The sequence below is a fragment of the Hydra viridissima genome, unplaced genomic scaffold (assembly GCF_058129835.1).
Source record: "Hydra viridissima isolate aposymbiotic clone 2 unplaced genomic scaffold, HvirCarnegie_v1 scaffold_29, whole genome shotgun sequence".
NCBI classification, from domain to species: domain Eukaryota; kingdom Metazoa; phylum Cnidaria; class Hydrozoa; order Anthoathecata; family Hydridae; genus Hydra; species Hydra viridissima.
The window spans coordinates 158,329-178,250 of NW_028324324.1; the positions used below are offsets into that span (position 1 = coordinate 158,329).

Consider the following 19,922-nt stretch of genomic DNA (forward strand, 5'->3'; position numbering starts at 1 on the left):
GGATCTTTCTAAGACTTTTACCTATTTCTTTAGTTTGTTCATAGCTTTGTTTCATTTACAGTTATACTGACACAACCCCAATAAAGTAATGCTTAATTAGGTATGCTTTTCACTGGACAATCTATAGCTTCTTTGGAATGATCCCTTTAATTCGATTAAAGATATGCGATAAAATTTTAAAAAAATTACATACTCATTACATTTTGAACTGAACCTTTTGTTTGGCTTTCTCACATTATGTTTTATAGAGTTACTGCTAAAGTTAACTCAGCCTCAGGTAGCAAGTCTGATTATTGAAAATAAGTTATTGAAAGAGAATTTTGAGTGTTGTCCTGGGGCAAGGTTAAGGGTTAAGTTAGGTTAGCAGAGCATATAATATTGAAGCAGTTAAAGTTTCAAGAAAAAGGTAAGTCATGTTTCTTCGATAGTTTACCAGAACCATTTTTTAAAAGTGATAGTTTGAAAAAGTTGACCTTTAGCCAACAAGTAAACATCCTTTTAACTGACTTGGGAATTATATTTTTAAGTTTATTCTCCATCAATCCTGAGCTTCTAATTTGTACGCAAATACATTTGCAGGCTTAATTTAGGTTAGGTAATATGTTAAAAAATGTAATATTTAAAAAAAATACTTTGCTTATTGTTCCAGGTCTCATTAACTTTTACCACGCTCTGCGAGTTTGTGATTGGAAAAATGCAGATACAGTGTGCAAGGTATGTATGCTTTACCTTTGCTAACCTAATGCTGTGTCGGTTTAGTGTCATAAATTTTTTCATTTTCCATTTGTCATTTGATATTTTGTCAGTGGATGTTTTAGGTCACTTTTTAAAATTGTTTTACCTTTTTGTCAGTAAACATTTAAAGTGTTCATTTCTTGCAATAACTAAAGTATCTGAAAAATATTTTCTTGCTACTCAGTTTAAATTCTTAACTTAATTTGCACCATCCCAATTTTTAAACTTTCAAGCTTGTTTTTTTAGACTTTGTGAGGAATTACTACTTGGGAAAGGATCGAGGCTAATGACAAGCAAGTCCTCCTAAACTCTGCTGTTTCTTGGCGACCCTGGTGATGAATTAAAGTACTGTCATTACAACAGTTGAAAAGAACATTTAAATACAGAGGTTCTCAAAATGCTTTTTGACAGAGAAATCTGTCGGACGCTCATATACAGAGTTGATTTTCAGTTGTTCAACTTGGCCTTTGATCACATCTGCTGCCCAGCGTTAAATTTAAAAGCCTTTAAACGTTTTTTATGTTTTGGTTAATTGGGTTATTTTTGAAAGAAGCTTGTTATTTTTGAAAGAAGCTGGGTTATTTTTGAAAAAAAGCCCAAATGTTTTAGAGTGAAATTGATGCAGTACAAGAAAGCCATGTTTTCATCGTTGAAACTTAAAGTTACCCATCGACTTGATCATTCAAATGTCCACAAGTTTTTTCGTTGAGAGGGAGGGAGCCGGGACAAAGTCGTTGCAAAAAGTATCGCTTCTCGGCCTAATGGCTAAGATCAAGTGTAGTATCTGTTCTTATCAGTTTAATATCTGGTACGCCGGCATAGTCCGGCTCATATATTAATCTGATTTTTGGCATTTGGTCAAGGGATCGTAGGTTTACCTCGCCCTGACCGCGGGTTGCCTCGGCGTTGCACTACTGCTGAGCGCGGCCCATACTATAGAGAAGGAAAAAAAAAAAGCAAACAAACGGGACGATGCGGTGTGCAATCGAAAACCCACAATTGAGAAGATTGGGGCACGTCCGAGGCTGCCCACACAACGGGAAAAGCATACTTACCTGACGGGGAAGTAAACCTGATCAACATGGGGCTTCTTCCAGGGTGAGGCTCTTGCATTGCACTTCGCCTGGGCTGACCCCTGCGATTACCGCTAACGTCGGTAACTCGACCGTACAATTTCTGGTAGTGGGGGCCTGCGTTCGCGCTCGCCCCCTCCTCTAACGACTTAAAAAAAAAACCTCTCCTCTCACCCCTAAGAGTCTACTGCATATTTTGAGAGGCGCATACAAAGTCTGCTATAAGTGCAAATAAATTTTATTTATTTCAAAAGTTGTTGTTTTTTTTTTTTTTGTTTTTTTTTTTTTTTGTACAAAATCAATAAAAATCTAAGAATCGCAAAGAGGCAACCAAATAAGCATAGGAGCGACGAGAATCGTTTCAACGTGACAACCAGCAAGCGTGATCGACCGGTTACAATCCCGGAAATCACTCGACGGCGGAACAAAATGTGACAGTCACAACAGTGAAAACGAGTCGCTGTAATAAAAAACAATGACGATAATAATAGTTAAAATAACAAACAGTAGCAATAAGAAAATCGATATCAATAGTGACAACGAAAATAATGACAACGATGAAGATAACAATAACGACAATAACAAAAATTAACGATAGCATCGATAAACTAACGATAATAGTAATACTGACAATAGCAACGACCACAAAAAAATAAGCATTAGCAATAACGATCTAACAGTAACAATAGTAACAACAACAGCAGCAGCAACAGTAACAACAATTGTCAACCATTTATGCATATCGCATATTGGATTCTGGTGCGGTGAAATGCATTCTTTTACTACCGTTCATTATTTTCATGAAAACAGCTCTGATTCCTACGTGTTGATCTTAGAAAGAAACGACAACGACCGAAACATTTTGGCAAGTTGACACGTCAATACGCAACGTTGCCAGAGATACGTAACGACGATTGACGAATCTTACAAATTTTTGCTCTTCAAAGCTAGTTTTGCAGTCTTTTCGTCATTTCGACAAAACTAGGGAACATTGACATCGTGCAACTTTAGACTTGCGAGGGTTTCTTTCATGGCCGCCGAGAGGACGGGGAAGATTCCCGGGTATCCCCGTGTATCTACAAACGATATTTTAAAAATCATTTTTTTAAAAGATTTAAATAGTTTTGACTTTTAAAAGATTTCATTAACTTTCGTTTTTAATTTTTAATGACTAGAGCACACTTCTATTGGTCCTGGGTATGTAATTGATCACAACGAGGGCCCCTTAAGAAAACTTCCCCTGGGCCCTCGTTGACTATGGTGGCTATAGTCCCTTTAACCGTTGCCCTTGTTGTTCAGCATCAAAACTAGCTTTCTGGCTTTTGTGCGAGGAAAAAGAGCGCCATTTTCTTTCCCTCAGAGATGCGGAGACGGAAGAAGCGCCCTCACACACCTTTCGACCAGTCGCTCCCCTTTCAATCGACACCACCCAGGCAGGGCCGTGTTTATGCATATTCTTTTGCAGGGGATGAGTTCTGTGTATCTTAGAGTCAACTGAAAAAGCAGATTTTGTAAAGAAAAGGGAGTCCCCTTTGGCGACTTTTTTTTTTTTTTTTCGTAAACGGTTGCAAAAGCCTACGGCACCAGGAGTTCCCAGGCGGTCACCCATCCAAGTACTACCCTGGCCCGACGATGCTTAACTTCCGTGATCGGACGAGAACGGGTGTATTCACCGTGGTATGGTCGTAGGCAATAGTGTACGGCTTTAATTTAAAATTTAAAGTTTCTAACGCCTTAACAATAATTTTTAACGGATGTGTGGCTATGAAAATAGCCTTTTGTGTTGTTTATACCGCCGTTTACTGGGCTGCTGGCTTTGGAACCTTCTCGTTCTTTTTGGGAAGCAACACAGCTTGAATGTTTGGCAACACACCGCCGCTCGCAATTGTAACACCTGACAACAACTTGTTTAACTCTTCGTCGTTGCGAACAGCTAGCTGTAAGTGACGAGGAATGATCCTGGCTTTTTTGTTATCGCGTGCAGCATTACCAGCTAACTCTAAGATTTCGGCGGAGAGGTATTCCAAAACTGCAGCTAAGTAGACCGGTGCGCCTGAACCGATGCGATTGGCGTAATGCCCTTTGCGCAAAAATCGGTGAACGCGACCAACAGGAAACTGAAGACCCGCTCTAAAAGATCGAGTTTTTGCCTTGGCCTTAGCTTTTCCTCCTTTTCCACGTCCTGACATTTTATTTTCTAACACAAGCAGAGACAGACAGACGGACCAGAGATCTCGTGCGCCTTTTTTTTATTTTAAACAGCAAAAAGTTTGCTATTCTTATCAAAATAGAGTGGTCTCAAAGTCAACCTTTTTTTAACCAATAGTAAAAAAGAAATAAACGATGCTCAAACAACTTAATCTTTTAAGAACCAATAGAAGTGCATATGACGCAAGAGTTTTCAAGTTGGAGGCTACAACTTTATCTTAAATTAAATCCAGTTGCAATGCAATGAAAACAAACGAAAAGAATTTTTACTGTTAGGCCCGTCGAAATGTCAGACGCACAAAAAACCGGAGGAAAACAAGCGCCAAAGGTGGCGAAAAAAGGCGAGAAGCGCGCCGGTAAGAAAGGTGGTAAAATCGCTGGAACTGGTGACAAGAAGCGCAAGAGAAAGAGACGAGAGTCTTATGCCATTTACATTTACAACGTCCTGAAGCAAGTTCACCCTGATGTCGGTGTTTCTTCTAAAGCAATGAGCATCATGAATTCTTTCGTGAACGACATTTTCGAAAGAATTGCTTCTGAAGCTTCGCGGCTCGCCCTTCAAAATAAGAAATCTACGATCTCTTCGCGTGAAATTCAAACCGCCGTGCGCCTTTTACTTCCCGGTGAACTTGCTAAACACGCAGTGAGCGAAGGCACCAAGGCTGTTACCAAGTACACCAGCAGTAAGTAGATCAAAATCCGCTCAAACGGCTATTTTTATAGCCACGCATCTTTTAAAAACATTAGACGCATTAACGAAATAGGTTCAAATGAAAATATCTGTTGCAATCGCTATATTTAATTGTGCAAACAATGCCAAGTGCAGAATAGCTAAACTAGCTGCTAAAATAAAACACTTAAACTGCTGCATCCGTCCTAGGCTATGAACAACTTAAAACCTTTTTTTTTCTTCTTCAAAATTGCTCTCAAACTCCCCTTTTCTAGAATATACATCGACCTAAAAAGCACGGAGCAGTTACCGGTGAGGTTACTGTGACTTTCAAACTCAATTAGTGTAATTGTTACTACCTGACAAAGTCCTAAATGCCGCGCAACGTTTTAAAGAAATGTGTACCTATGAAAATAGCCGTTTGATGAAGGATTGAGCAGTACAGGTTATTTCTTGTCCACTTTTGCGGTGGCACTCTTTGCAGCGACTTTCTTCTTAGGTGCTGTTTCAGCTTTCTTTACCGCGGGTTTTTTAGCAACCGGTAGCTTGGCGCTCCTTTTTAACTGGAGCGCATGAAATAGCACCAGCGCGACTAATCTTAGTGAGAGCAGTTCTACTTTTGAAAGTGTATGAGCAACGCTGGCTTCTAAAAATCCATTAGTCGATTGTCGCTATACCTATGCTGCCACGCAAACTCAATAGTGGTGGGGATCACAAACACGCAAGATAGTACGACTGCAAGAATATTTAATGCGTTGGCAAAGTGTTCAAAGTATTCAAATGTTGTCAGCAAAATTGTTACATCAACGGGTAAAGAAAACTGACGTTCTGTAAAGCTATCAAAATGTATCAAGGTGTAGAAAAAGTCTAATTAAAACAGTTAATAGTACCGCTGTCATTTTGTAGATGATTTTTTATGGATTATGTTAGTTATGGAAAAATAATTGGTGCATGAAAGGGTCAATGGGATAGTTACGAAACTACAAATGTTGTTAATGTTTGTAAGAAAATAAGACCGAGGAAGTAGACACAGTGTAATATCGTCAGTACAAATCATAATCTGATCACAATCGGAAAAAAAAAGAAGAAGAAGAATACAGTTTTGTTTGTAAATTTTTTTTTAATGACTCATAAAAAGGCTTGGGTACTAGTGATAACCCACAAGCTCTAAAATATCTAAAAAGATGCACTGTCTTCCGACCAGAGTTTCGGCACGGAAAAAACACATACTACAATTTAGTCACTGTGTATTAAGGTATGCATCAAATACTTGCCAATCGCATTTCGTTCATTTCGGGGTTTCGGGAAGGGGAATGATAAAAAAAAAAAAGAAAGAATTCGCAACTGAGCGTCCGCGGTGCACCCATCTTACTAGGCTGCGCGAGTAAGCAGAAACCGTTACTATGCTCTTAGCTAAACCAATGATATTTATACTAACTAGATGTAAAACTTCAAATAAATTTCGTAAGAAATTGTGAAGCAAGTTTTTTAAGTTTTTAAAGCCGGTAGCCTCTTTATTTAAACTGACAATAATTCGTTTGTTTTAATCGATGTTTTTATGATTCTGGCTGGCAAAAAAAAACTTGCTTGGCAAAAAAATATGCTTCACTGCGAAAGCGCGAGTTAAATATCTAGTTAATATACACTTAACCGCAAAATTAACGCACCACATACATTTCGATTTATTTTAATTGTGGTCATATATTTTGACAAACGTGTTAAGAATAGAACACATGAACACAGTTATTTCGATGATAATAATAAAAGCGACTTTGAGGATGGTGAGAAAAGAAAAGAAAAGAAAGAAAAACAAACTAAAACTAGAAATATGGTAAGTAATAAAATTAAGGTAAGTAACAAAATAAACTAAGATGATTATTGTTGTTATGCACACTAATACAGCTTAAAATGTAACATTTTTGACTTATCAATATCTAGTGTTGCCACATCTTGATGTTGTTGCAGCCAGACAGCACCGTGGATTTCTTTTAATTAGAGGTGTAATCGTTTCTTGAAGGATATCTTCACATACGCGGATAAGACTTTGTCGCAACTCGTCTAGGTGGTGGATGTTGACTTCTAACACAGCGTGCCATTATGCCCCAAAGATGCTCTATTGGGTTCATATCTGGACTGCAAGCCGGCCACTCCAAAACTTGAATAGTAGCATTTTGTAAGTATTCAGTAACAACATGCGCCGTATGTGGTCTAGCATTATCTTACATAAGAAGGAATCCATCTCCCATGAACGATGCAAGAGGTACCAAAAAAGGTTTTAAAATGTCAGCTTATGTATCGTTGAGAAGTCAGAACAGACGTGTTGCTCAAATGACAGTTATCATTGAGCAACACATCTGTTCATACTAACTTTATACATACTTTTCTTTTAAAAGTGAGGTTTAGTTACAGCAAAACGTGCTGCTTATGAAAAGCTGCTACAATTTGGAAACTAAAACGGAATAAAGCCTACAAATGACGTCACAATAAACATTATTATCGACTTTGTATTTGATAAATCCGGGAAATACGTAATATTTTTCAAAATAAGTCGGAATTTATAAGTGGTGCGTTAATTTTGCGGTAAAGTGCATATCATTGAGTTTAACAACGGTGCAGTGGTTACGCGCAGTCCTACTGAAATTTTTGGTGTTGGCGTAGCGTCAAGAGCAGAAAAGGTGCTTTTAGCTTGTTTCGAAAAAAAAAAAGAAAATAAAAAAAAGGGAAACTAAACAAATTAAATCCTGTTTTATCTTCTCATACAGTAGCTGATGCCAAAACCAAGACAAGTGACAAGTTTAGAGGAGTTCACACAGTTTTTTTAACGATTTTTCAAGAATGCTTTAAGGTAATAAAAAGTACTGTGCTATTTTATTTTCAATCTTTTCACCTTATTTTGGTGTTTGTGTTTTAAAATTTGAAGCAGTTTAACCCCTATTGTTGTGCCCACTTTACTTTTTCAAGTCTTCAAATACTTAAGAATAGTTTCTGATGAAAAAATCCTTTCAAAAATAAATTTTCATTTTTAGAAGCATCAACTTTATGAAGGAGTAGTCACAAAAGACTTTCATGAGTGCAGTTACAGAGTTTGTTCTGAGTTCCTGGATTATCCAGAATGCAAGTTGCAATACTCTTTAGAGCATCCCACTCAATGAATAAGAAGTGGGAAATTCTTCTTGATTTTATTGGTGAGTGAAACAGAAATAGGATCTTTCTAAGACTTTTACCTATTTCTTTAGTTTGTTCATAGCTTTGTTTCATTTACAGTTATACTGACACAACCCCAATAAAGTAATGCTTAATTAGGTATGCTTTTCACTGGACAATCTATAGCTTCTTTGGAATGATCCCTTTAATTCGATTAAAGATATGCGATAAAATTTTAAAAAAATTACATACTCATTACATTTTGAACTGAACCTTTTGTTTGGCTTTCTCACATTATGTTTTATAGAGTTACTGCTAAAGTTAACTCAGCCTCAGGTAGCAAGTCTGATTATTGAAAATAAGTTATTGAAAGAGAATTTTGAGTGTTGTCCTGGGGCAAGGTTAAGGGTTAAGTTAGGTTAGCAGAGCATATAATATTGAAGCAGTTAAAGTTTCAAGAAAAAGGTAAGTCATGTTTCTTCGATAGTTTACCAGAACCATTTTTTAAAAGTGATAGTTTGAAAAAGTTGACCTTTAGCCAACAAGTAAACATCCTTTTAACTGACTTGGGAATTATATTTTTAAGTTTATTCTCCATCAATCCTGAGCTTCTAATTTGTACGCAAATACATTTGCAGGCTTAATTTAGGTTAGGTAATATGTTAAAAAATGTAATATTTAAAAAAAATACTTTGCTTATTGTTCCAGGTCTCATTAACTTTTACCACGCTCTGCGAGTTTGTGATTGGAAAAATGCAGATACAGTGTGCAAGGTATGTATGCTTTACCTTTGCTAACCTAATGCTGTGTCGGTTTAGTGTCATAAATTTTTTCATTTTCCATTTGTCATTTGATATTTTGTCAGTGGATGTTTTAGGTCACTTTTTAAAATTGTTTTACCTTTTTGTCAGTAAACATTTAAAGTGTTCATTTCTTGCAATAACTAAAGTATCTGAAAAATATTTTCTTGCTACTCAGTTTAAATTCTTAACTTAATTTGCACCATCCCAATTTTTAAACTTTCAAGCTTGTTTTTTTAGACTTTGTGAGGAATTACTACTTGGGAAAGGATCGAGGCTAATGACAAGCAAGTCCTCCTAAACTCTGCTGTTTCTTGGCGACCCTGGTGATGAATTAAAGTACTGTCATTACAACAGTTGAAAAGAACATTTAAATACAGAGGTTCTCAAAATGCTTTTTGACAGAGAAATCTGTCGGACGCTCATATACAGAGTTGATTTTCAGTTGTTCAACTTGGCCTTTGATCACATCTGCTGCCCAGCGTTAAATTTAAAAGCCTTTAAACGTTTTTTATGTTTTGGTTAATTGGGTTATTTTTGAAAGAAGCTTGTTATTTTTGAAAGAAGCTGGGTTATTTTTGAAAAAAAGCCCAAATGTTTTAGAGTGAAATTGATGCAGTACAAGAAAGCCATGTTTTCATCGTTGAAACTTAAAGTTACCCATCGACTTGATCATTCAAATGTCCACAAGTTTTTTCGTTGAGAGGGAGGGAGCCGGGACAAAGTCGTTGCAAAAAGTATCGCTTCTCGGCCTAATGGCTAAGATCAAGTGTAGTATCTGTTCTTATCAGTTTAATATCTGGTACGCCGGCATAGTCCGGCTCATATATTAATCTGATTTTTGGCATTTGGTCAAGGGATCGTAGGTTTACCTCGCCCTGACCGCGGGTTGCCTCGGCGTTGCACTACTGCTGAGCGCGGCCCATACTATAGAGAAGGAAAAAAAAAAAGCAAACAAACGGGACGATGCGGTGTGCAATCGAAAACCCACAATTGAGAAGATTGGGGCACGTCCGAGGCTGCCCACACAACGGGAAAAGCATACTTACCTGACGGGGAAGTAAACCTGATCAACATGGGGCTTCTTCCAGGGTGAGGCTCTTGCATTGCACTTCGCCTGGGCTGACCCCTGCGATTACCGCTAACGTCGGTAACTCGACCGTACAATTTCTGGTAGTGGGGGCCTGCGTTCGCGCTCGCCCCCTCCTCTAACGACTTAAAAAAAAAACCTCTCCTCTCACCCCTAAGAGTCTACTGCATATTTTGAGAGGCGCATACAAAGTCTGCTATAAGTGCAAATAAATTTTATTTATTTCAAAAGTTGTTGTTTTTTTTTTTTTTGTTTTTTTTTTTTTTTTGTACAAAATCAATAAAAATCTAAGAATCGCAAAGAGGCAACCAAATAAGCATAGGAGCGACGAGAATCGTTTCAACGTGACAACCAGCAAGCGTGATCGACCGGTTACAATCCCGGAAATCACTCGACGGCGGAACAAAATGTGACAGTCACAACAGTGAAAACGAGTCGCTGTAATAAAAAACAATGACGATAATAATAGTTAAAATAACAAACAGTAGCAATAAGAAAATCGATATCAATAGTGACAACGAAAATAATGACAACGATGAAGATAACAATAACGACAATAACAAAAATTAACGATAGCATCGATAAACTAACGATAATAGTAATACTGACAATAGCAACGACCACAAAAAAATAAGCATTAGCAATAACGATCTAACAGTAACAATAGTAACAACAACAGCAGCAGCAACAGTAACAACAATTGTCAACCATTTATGCATATCGCATATTGGATTCTGGTGCGGTGAAATGCATTCTTTTACTACCGTTCATTATTTTCATGAAAACAGCTCTGATTCCTACGTGTTGATCTTAGAAAGAAACGACAACGACCGAAACATTTTGGCAAGTTGACACGTCAATACGCAACGTTGCCAGAGATACGTAACGACGATTGACGAATCTTACAAATTTTTGCTCTTCAAAGCTAGTTTTGCAGTCTTTTCGTCATTTCGACAAAACTAGGGAACATTGACATCGTGCAACTTTAGACTTGCGAGGGTTTCTTTCATGGCCGCCGAGAGGACGGGGAAGATTCCCGGGTATCCCCGTGTATCTACAAACGATATTTTAAAAATCATTTTTTTAAAAGATTTAAATAGTTTTGACTTTTAAAAGATTTCATTAACTTTCGTTTTTAATTTTTAATGACTAGAGCACACTTCTATTGGTCCTGGGTATGTAATTGATCACAACGAGGGCCCCTTAAGAAAACTTCCCCTGGGCCCTCGTTGACTATGGTGGCTATAGTCCCTTTAACCGTTGCCCTTGTTGTTCAGCATCAAAACTAGCTTTCTGGCTTTTGTGCGAGGAAAAAGAGCGCCATTTTCTTTCCCTCAGAGATGCGGAGACGGAAGAAGCGCCCTCACACACCTTTCGACCAGTCGCTCCCCTTTCAATCGACACCACCCAGGCAGGGCCGTGTTTATGCATATTCTTTTGCAGGGGATGAGTTCTGTGTATCTTAGAGTCAACTGAAAAAGCAGATTTTGTAAAGAAAAGGGAGTCCCCTTTGGCGACTTTTTTTTTTTTTTTTCGTAAACGGTTGCAAAAGCCTACGGCACCAGGAGTTCCCAGGCGGTCACCCATCCAAGTACTACCCTGGCCCGACGATGCTTAACTTCCGTGATCGGACGAGAACGGGTGTATTCACCGTGGTATGGTCGTAGGCAATAGTGTACGGCTTTAATTTAAAATTTAAAGTTTCTAACGCCTTAACAATAATTTTTAACGGATGTGTGGCTATGAAAATAGCCTTTTGTGTTGTTTATACCGCCGTTTACTGGGCTGCTGGCTTTGGAACCTTCTCGTTCTTTTTGGGAAGCAACACAGCTTGAATGTTTGGCAACACACCGCCGCTCGCAATTGTAACACCTGACAACAACTTGTTTAACTCTTCGTCGTTGCGAACAGCTAGCTGTAAGTGACGAGGAATGATCCTGGCTTTTTTGTTATCGCGTGCAGCATTACCAGCTAACTCTAAGATTTCGGCGGAGAGGTATTCCAAAACTGCAGCTAAGTAGACCGGTGCGCCTGAACCGATGCGATTGGCGTAATGCCCTTTGCGCAAAAATCGGTGAACGCGACCAACAGGAAACTGAAGACCCGCTCTAAAAGATCGTTTTTGCCTTGGCCTTAGCTTTTCCTCCTTTTCCACGTCCTGACATTTTATTTTCTAACACAAGCAGAGACAGACAGACGGACCAGAGATCTCGTGCGCCTTTTTTTTATTTTAAACAGCAAAAAGTTTGCTATTCTTATCAAAATAGAGTGGTCTCAAAGTCAACCTTTTTTTAACCAATAGTAAAAAAGAAATAAACGATGCTCAAACAACTTAATCTTTTAAGAACCAATAGAAGTGCATATGACGCAAGAGTTTTCAAGTTGGAGGCTACAACTTTATCTTAAATTAAATCCAGTTGCAATGCAATGAAAACAAACGAAAAGAATTTTTACTGTTAGGCCCGTCGAAATGTCAGACGCACAAAAAACCGGAGGAAAACAAGCGCCAAAGGTGGCGAAAAAAGGCGAGAAGCGCGCCGGTAAGAAAGGTGGTAAAATCGCTGGAACTGGTGACAAGAAGCGCAAGAGAAAGAGACGAGAGTCTTATGCCATTTACATTTACAACGTCCTGAAGCAAGTTCACCCTGATGTCGGTGTTTCTTCTAAAGCAATGAGCATCATGAATTCTTTCGTGAACGACATTTTCGAAAGAATTGCTTCTGAAGCTTCGCGGCTCGCCCTTCAAAATAAGAAATCTACGATCTCTTCGCGTGAAATTCAAACCGCCGTGCGCCTTTTACTTCCCGGTGAACTTGCTAAACACGCAGTGAGCGAAGGCACCAAGGCTGTTACCAAGTACACCAGCAGTAAGTAGATCAAAATCCGCTCAAACGGCTATTTTTATAGCCACGCATCTTTTAAAAACATTAGACGCATTAACGAAATAGGTTCAAATGAAAATATCTGTTGCAATCGCTATATTTAATTGTGCAAACAATGCCAAGTGCAGAATAGCTAAACTAGCTGCTAAAATAAAACACTTAAACTGCTGCATCCGTCCTAGGCTATGAACAACTTAAAACCTTTTTTTTTCTTCTTCAAAATTGCTCTCAAACTCCCCTTTTCTAGAATATACATCGACCTAAAAAGCACGGAGCAGTTACCGGTGAGGTTACTGTGACTTTCAAACTCAATTAGTGTAATTGTTACTACCTGACAAAGTCCTAAATGCCGCGCAACGTTTTAAAGAAATGTGTACCTATGAAAATAGCCGTTTGATGAAGGATTGAGCAGTACAGGTTATTTCTTGTCCACTTTTGCGGTGGCACTCTTTGCAGCGACTTTCTTCTTAGGTGCTGTTTCAGCTTTCTTTACCGCGGGTTTTTTAGCAACCGGTAGCTTGGCGCTCCTTTTTAACTGGAGCGCATGAAATAGCACCAGCGCGACTAATCTTAGTGAGAGCAGTTCTACTTTTGAAAGTGTATGAGCAACGCTGGCTTCTAAAAATCCATTAGTCGATTGTCGCTATACCTATGCTGCCACGCAAACTCAATAGTGGTGGGGATCACAAACACGCAAGATAGTACGACTGCAAGAATATTTAATGCGTTGGCAAAGTGTTCAAAGTATTCAAATGTTGTCAGCAAAATTGTTACATCAACGGGTAAAGAAAACTGACGTTCTGTAAAGCTATCAAAATGTATCAAGGTGTAGAAAAAGTCTAATTAAAACAGTTAATAGTACCGCTGTCATTTTGTAGATGATTTTTTATGGATTATGTTAGTTATGGAAAAATAATTGGTGCATGAAAGGGTCAATGGGATAGTTACGAAACTACAAATGTTGTTAATGTTTGTAAGAAAATAAGACCGAGGAAGTAGACACAGTGTAATATCGTCAGTACAAATCATAATCTGATCACAATCGGAAAAAAAAAGAAGAAGAAGAATACAGTTTTGTTTGTAAATTTTTTTTTAATGACTCATAAAAAGGCTTGGGTACTAGTGATAACCCACAAGCTCTAAAATATCTAAAAAGATGCACTGTCTTCCGACCAGAGTTTCGGCACGGAAAAAACCATACTACAATTTAGTCACTGTGTATTAAGGTATGCATCAAATACTTGCCAATCGCATTTCGTTCATTTCGGGGTTTCGGGAAGGGGAATGATAAAAAAAAAAAAGAAAGAATTCGCAACTGAGCGTCCGCGGTGCACCCATCTTACTAGGCTGCGCGAGTAAGCAGAAACCGTTACTATGCTCTTAGCTAAACCAATGATATTTATACTAACTAGATGTAAAACTTCAAATAAATTTCGTAAGAAATTGTGAAGCAAGTTTTTTAAGTTTTTAAAGCCGGTAGCCTCTTTATTTAAACTGACAATAATTCGTTTGTTTTAATCGATGTTTTTATGATTCTGGCTGGCAAAAAAAAACTTGCTTGGCAAAAAAATATGCTTCACTGCGAAAGCGCGAGTTAAATATCTAGTTAATATACACTTAACCGCAAAATTAACGCACCACATACATTTCGATTTATTTTAATTGTGGTCATATATTTTGACAAACGTGTTAAGAATAGAACACATGAACACAGTTATTTCGATGATAATAATAAAAGCGACTTTGAGGATGGTGAGAAAAGAAAAGAAAAGAAAGAAAAACAAACTAAAACTAGAAATATGGTAAGTAATAAAATTAAGGTAAGTAACAAAATAAACTAAGATGATTATTGTTGTTATGCACACTAATACAGCTTAAAATGTAACATTTTTGACTTATCAATATCTAGTGTTGCCACATCTTGATGTTGTTGCAGCCAGACAGCACCGTGGATTTCTTTTAATTAGAGGTGTAATCGTTTCTTGAAGGATATCTTCACATACGCGGATAAGACTTTGTCGCAACTCGTCTAGGTGGTGGATGTTGACTTCTAACACAGCGTGCCATTATGCCCCAAAGATGCTCTATTGGGTTCATATCTGGACTGCAAGCCGGCCACTCCAAAACTTGAATAGTAGCATTTTGTAAGTATTCAGTAACAACATGCGCCGTATGTGGTCTAGCATTATCTTACATAAGAAGGAATCCATCTCCCATGAACGATGCAAGAGGTACCAAAAAAGGTTTTAAAATGTCAGCTTATGTATCGTTGAGAAGTCAGAACAGACGTGTTGCTCAAATGACAGTTATCATTGAGCAACACATCTGTTCATACTAACTTTATACATACTTTTCTTTTAAAAGTGAGGTTTAGTTACAGCAAAACGTGCTGCTTATGAAAAGCTGCTACAATTTGGAAACTAAAACGGAATAAAGCCTACAAATGACGTCACAATAAACATTATTATCGACTTTGTATTTGATAAATCCGGGAAATACGTAATATTTTTCAAAATAAGTCGGAATTTATAAGTGGTGCGTTAATTTTGCGGTAAAGTGCATATCATTGAGTTTAACAACGGTGCAGTGGTTACGCGCAGTCCTACTGAAATTTTTGGTGTTGGCGTAGCGTCAAGAGCAGAAAAGGTGCTTTTAGCTTGTTTCGAAAAAAAAAAAGAAAATAAAAAAAAGGGAAACTAAACAAATTAAATCCTGTTTTATCTTCTCATACAGTAGCTGATGCCAAAACCAAGACAAGTGACAAGTTTAGAGGAGTTCACACAGTTTTTTTAACGATTTTTCAAGAATGCTTTAAGGTAATAAAAAGTACTGTGCTATTTTATTTTCAATCTTTTCACCTTATTTTGGTGTTTGTGTTTTAAAATTTGAAGCAGTTTAACCCCTATTGTTGTGCCCACTTTACTTTTTCAAGTCTTCAAATACTTAAGAATAGTTTCTGATGAAAAAATCCTTTCAAAAATAAATTTTCATTTTTAGAAGCATCAACTTTATGAAGGAGTAGTCACAAAAGACTTTCATGAGTGCAGTTACAGAGTTTGTTCTGAGTTCCTGGATTATCCAGAATGCAAGTTGCAATACTCTTTAGAGCATCCCACTCAATGAATAAGAAGTGGGAAATTCTTCTTGATTTTATTGGTGAGTGAAACAGAAATAGGATCTTTCTAAGACTTTTACCTATTTCTTTAGTTTGTTCATAGCTTTGTTTCATTTACAGTTATACTGACACAACCCCAATAAAGTAATGCTTAATTAGGTATGCTTTTCACTGGACAATCTATAGCTTCTTTGGAATGATCCCTTTAATTCGATTAAAGATATGCGATAAAATTTTAAAAAAATTACATACTCATTACATTTTGAACTGAACCTTTTGTTTGGCTTTCTCACATTATGTTTTATAGAGTTACTGCTAAAGTTAACTCAGCCTCAGGTAGCAAGTCTGATTATTGAAAATAAGTTATTGAAAGAGAATTTTGAGTGTTGTCCTGGGGCAAGGTTAAGGGTTAAGTTAGGTTAGCAGAGCATATAATATTGAAGCAGTTAAAGTTTCAAGAAAAAGGTAAGTCATGTTTCTTCGATAGTTTACCAGAACCATTTTTTAAAAGTGATAGTTTGAAAAAGTTGACCTTTAGCCAACAAGTAAACATCCTTTTAACTGACTTGGGAATTATATTTTTAAGTTTATTCTCCATCAATCCTGAGCTTCTAATTTGTACGCAAATACATTTGCAGGCTTAATTTAGGTTAGGTAATATGTTAAAAAATGTAATATTTAAAAAAAATACTTTGCTTATTGTTCCAGGTCTCATTAACTTTTACCACGCTCTGCGAGTTTGTGATTGGAAAAATGCAGATACAGTGTGCAAGGTATGTATGCTTTACCTTTGCTAACCTAATGCTGTGTCGGTTTAGTGTCATAAATTTTTTCATTTTCCATTTGTCATTTGATATTTTGTCAGTGGATGTTTTAGGTCACTTTTTAAAATTGTTTTACCTTTTTGTCAGTAAACATTTAAAGTGTTCATTTCTTGCAATAACTAAAGTATCTGAAAAATATTTTCTTGCTACTCAGTTTAAATTCTTAACTTAATTTGCACCATCCCAATTTTTAAACTTTCAAGCTTGTTTTTTTAGACTTTGTGAGGAATTACTACTTGGGAAAGGATCGAGGCTAATGACAAGCAAGTCCTCCTAAACTCTGCTGTTTCTTGGCGACCCTGGTGATGAATTAAAGTACTGTCATTACAACAGTTGAAAAGAACATTTAAATACAGAGGTTCTCAAAATGCTTTTTGACAGAGAAATCTGTCGGACGCTCATATACAGAGTTGATTTTCAGTTGTTCAACTTGGCCTTTGATCACATCTGCTGCCCAGCGTTAAATTTAAAAGCCTTTAAACGTTTTTTATGTTTTGGTTAATTGGGTTATTTTTGAAAGAAGCTTGTTATTTTTGAAAGAAGCTGGGTTATTTTTGAAAAAAAGCCCAAATGTTTTAGAGTGAAATTGATGCAGTACAAGAAAGCCATGTTTTCATCGTTGAAACTTAAAGTTACCCATCGACTTGATCATTCAAATGTCCACAAGTTTTTTCGTTGAGAGGGAGGGAGCCGGGACAAAGTCGTTGCAAAAAGTATCGCTTCTCGGCCTAATGGCTAAGATCAAGTGTAGTATCTGTTCTTATCAGTTTAATATCTGGTACGCCGGCATAGTCCGGCTCATATATTAATCTGATTTTTGGCATTTGGTCAAGGGATCGTAGGTTTACCTCGCCCTGACCGCGGGTTGCCTCGGCGTTGCACTACTGCTGAGCGCGGCCCATACTATAGAGAAGGAAAAAAAAAAAGCAAACAAACGGGACGATGCGGTGTGCAATCGAAAACCCACAATTGAGAAGATTGGGGCACGTCCGAGGCTGCCCACACAACGGGAAAAGCATACTTACCTGACGGGGAAGTAAACCTGATCAACATGGGGCTTCTTCCAGGGTGAGGCTCTTGCATTGCACTTCGCCTGGGCTGACCCCTGCGATTACCGCTAACGTCGGTAACTCGACCGTACAATTTCTGGTAGTGGGGGCCTGCGTTCGCGCTCGCCCCCTCCTCTAACGACTTAAAAAAAAAACCTCTCCTCTCACCCCTAAGAGTCTACTGCATATTTTGAGAGGCGCATACAAAGTCTGCTATAAGTGCAAATAAATTTTATTTATTTCAAAAGTTGTTGTTTTTTTTTTTTTTGTTTTTTTTTTTTTTTGTACAAAATCAATAAAAATCTAAGAATCGCAAAGAGGCAACCAAATAAGCATAGGAGCGACGAGAATCGTTTCAACGTGACAACCAGCAAGCGTGATCGACCGGTTACAATCCCGGAAATCACTCGACGGCGGAACAAAATGTGACAGTCACAACAGTGAAAACGAGTCGCTGTAATAAAAAACAATGACGATAATAATAGTTAAAATAACAAACAGTAGCAATAAGAAAATCGATATCAATAGTGACAACGAAAATAATGACAACGATGAAGATAACAATAACGACAATAACAAAAATTAACGATAGCATCGATAAACTAACGATAATAGTAATACTGACAATAGCAACGACCACAAAAAAATAAGCATTAGCAATAACGATCTAACAGTAACAATAGTAACAACAACAGCAGCAGCAGCAACAGTAACAACAATTGTCAACCATTTATGCATATCGCATATTGGATTCTGGTGCGGTGAAATGCATTCTTTTACTACCGTTCATTATTTTCATGAAAACAGCTCTGATTCCTACGTGTTGATCTTAGAAAGAAACGACAACGACCGAAACATTTTGGCAAGTTGACACGTCAATACGCAACGTTGCCAGAGATACGTAACGACGATTGACGAATCTTACAAATTTTTGCTCTTCAAAGCTAGTTTTGCAGTCTTTTCGTCATTTCGACAAAACTAGGGAACATTGACATCGTGCAACTTTAGACTTGCGAGGGTTTCTTTCATGGCCGCCGAGAGGACGGGGAAGATTCCCGGGTATCCCCGTGTATCTACAAACGATATTTTAAAAATCATTTTTTTAAAAGATTTAAATAGTTTTGACTTTTAAAAGATTTCATTAACTTTCGTTTTTAATTTTTAATGACTAGAGCACACTTCTATTGGTCCTGGGTATGTAATTGATCACAACGAGGGCCCCTTAAGAAAACTTCCCCTGGGCCCTCGTTGACTATGGTGGCTATAGTCCCTTTAACCGTTGCCCTTGTTGTTCAGCATCAAAACTAGCTTTCTGGCTTTTGTGCGAGGAAAAAGAGCGCCATTTTCTTTCCCTCAGAGATGCGGAGACGGAAGAAGCGCCCTCACACACCTTTCGACCAGTCGCTCCCCTTTCAATCGACACCACCCAGGCAGGGCCGTGTTTATGCATATTCTTTTGCAGGGGATGAGTTCTGTGTATCTTAGAGTCAACTGAAAAAGCAGATTTTGTAAAGAAAAGGGAGTCCCCTTTGGCGACTTTTTTTTTTTTTTTTCGTAAACGGTTGCAAAAGCCTACGGCACCAGGAGTTCCCAGGCGGTCACCCATCCAAGTACTACCCTGGCCCGACGATGCTTAACTTCCGTGATCGGACGAGAACGGGTGTATTCACCGTGGTATGGTCGTAGGCAATAGTGTACGGCTTTAATTTAAAATTTAAAGTTTCTAACGCCTTAACAATAATTTTTAACGGATGTGTGGCTATGAAAATAGCCTTTTGTGTTGTTTATACCGCCGTTTACTGGGCTGCTGGCTTTGGAACCTTCTCGTTCTTTTTGGGAAGCAACACAGCTTGAATGTTTGGCAACACACCGCCGCTCGCAATTGTAACACCTGACAACAACTTGTTTAACTCTTCGTCGTTGCGAACAGCTAGCTGTAAGTGACGAGGAATGATCCTGGCTTTTTTGTTATCGCGTGCAGCATTACCAGCTAACTCTAAGATTTCGGCGGAGAGGTATTCCAAAACTGCAGCTAAGTAGACCGGTGCGCCTGAACCGATGCGATTGGCGTAATGCCCTTTGCGCAAAAATCGGTGAACGCGACCAACAGGAAACTGAAGACCCGCTCTAAAAGATCGAGTTTTTGCCTTGGCCTTAGCTTTTCCTCCTTTTCCACGTCCTGACATTTTATTTTCTAACACAAGCAGAGACAGACAGACGGACCAGAGATCTCGTGCGCCTTTTTTTTATTTTAAACAGCAAAAAGTTTGCTATTCTTATCAAAATAGAGTGGTCTCAAAGTCAACCTTTTTTTAACCAATAGTAAAAAAGA

The 19,922-nt window shown here is 38.0% G+C and overlaps 9 non-coding genes across 9 annotated transcripts; 6 read left to right on the forward strand and 3 right to left on the reverse strand.

The window, feature by feature from the left end:
• Positions 1 to 1,480: 1,480 nt before the first annotated feature.
• On the forward strand, positions 1,481 to 1,672 carry LOC149876202 (U2 spliceosomal RNA). Its single transcript, XR_016448863.1, has one exon. It is a non-coding gene; the product is annotated as a U2 spliceosomal RNA (small nuclear RNA).
• A 110-nt stretch (positions 1,673 to 1,782) lies between these two features.
• LOC149876203 (U1 spliceosomal RNA) lies at positions 1,783 to 1,946 on the forward strand. The gene has a single exon (XR_016448877.1). It is a non-coding gene; the product is annotated as a U1 spliceosomal RNA (small nuclear RNA).
• Positions 1,947 to 3,380: 1,434 nt separating this feature from the next.
• LOC149876204 (5S ribosomal RNA) lies at positions 3,381 to 3,499 on the reverse strand. Its single transcript, XR_016448905.1, has one exon. It is a non-coding gene; the product is annotated as a 5S ribosomal RNA (ribosomal RNA).
• Positions 3,500 to 9,369: 5,870 nt separating this feature from the next.
• On the forward strand, positions 9,370 to 9,561 carry LOC149876205 (U2 spliceosomal RNA). The gene has a single exon (XR_016448864.1). It is a non-coding gene; the product is annotated as a U2 spliceosomal RNA (small nuclear RNA).
• Positions 9,562 to 9,671: 110 nt separating this feature from the next.
• Positions 9,672 to 9,835, forward strand: LOC149876206 (U1 spliceosomal RNA). Its single transcript, XR_016448879.1, has one exon. It is a non-coding gene; the product is annotated as a U1 spliceosomal RNA (small nuclear RNA).
• A 1,435-nt stretch (positions 9,836 to 11,270) lies between these two features.
• Positions 11,271 to 11,389, reverse strand: LOC149876207 (5S ribosomal RNA). Its single transcript, XR_016448906.1, has one exon. It is a non-coding gene; the product is annotated as a 5S ribosomal RNA (ribosomal RNA).
• Positions 11,390 to 17,256: 5,867 nt separating this feature from the next.
• LOC149876208 (U2 spliceosomal RNA) lies at positions 17,257 to 17,448 on the forward strand. Its single transcript, XR_016448865.1, has one exon. It is a non-coding gene; the product is annotated as a U2 spliceosomal RNA (small nuclear RNA).
• Positions 17,449 to 17,558: 110 nt separating this feature from the next.
• LOC149876209 (U1 spliceosomal RNA) lies at positions 17,559 to 17,722 on the forward strand. The gene has a single exon (XR_016448880.1). It is a non-coding gene; the product is annotated as a U1 spliceosomal RNA (small nuclear RNA).
• A 1,437-nt stretch (positions 17,723 to 19,159) lies between these two features.
• Positions 19,160 to 19,278, reverse strand: LOC149876210 (5S ribosomal RNA). Its single transcript, XR_016448907.1, has one exon. It is a non-coding gene; the product is annotated as a 5S ribosomal RNA (ribosomal RNA).
• Positions 19,279 to 19,922: the final 644 nt, after the last annotated feature.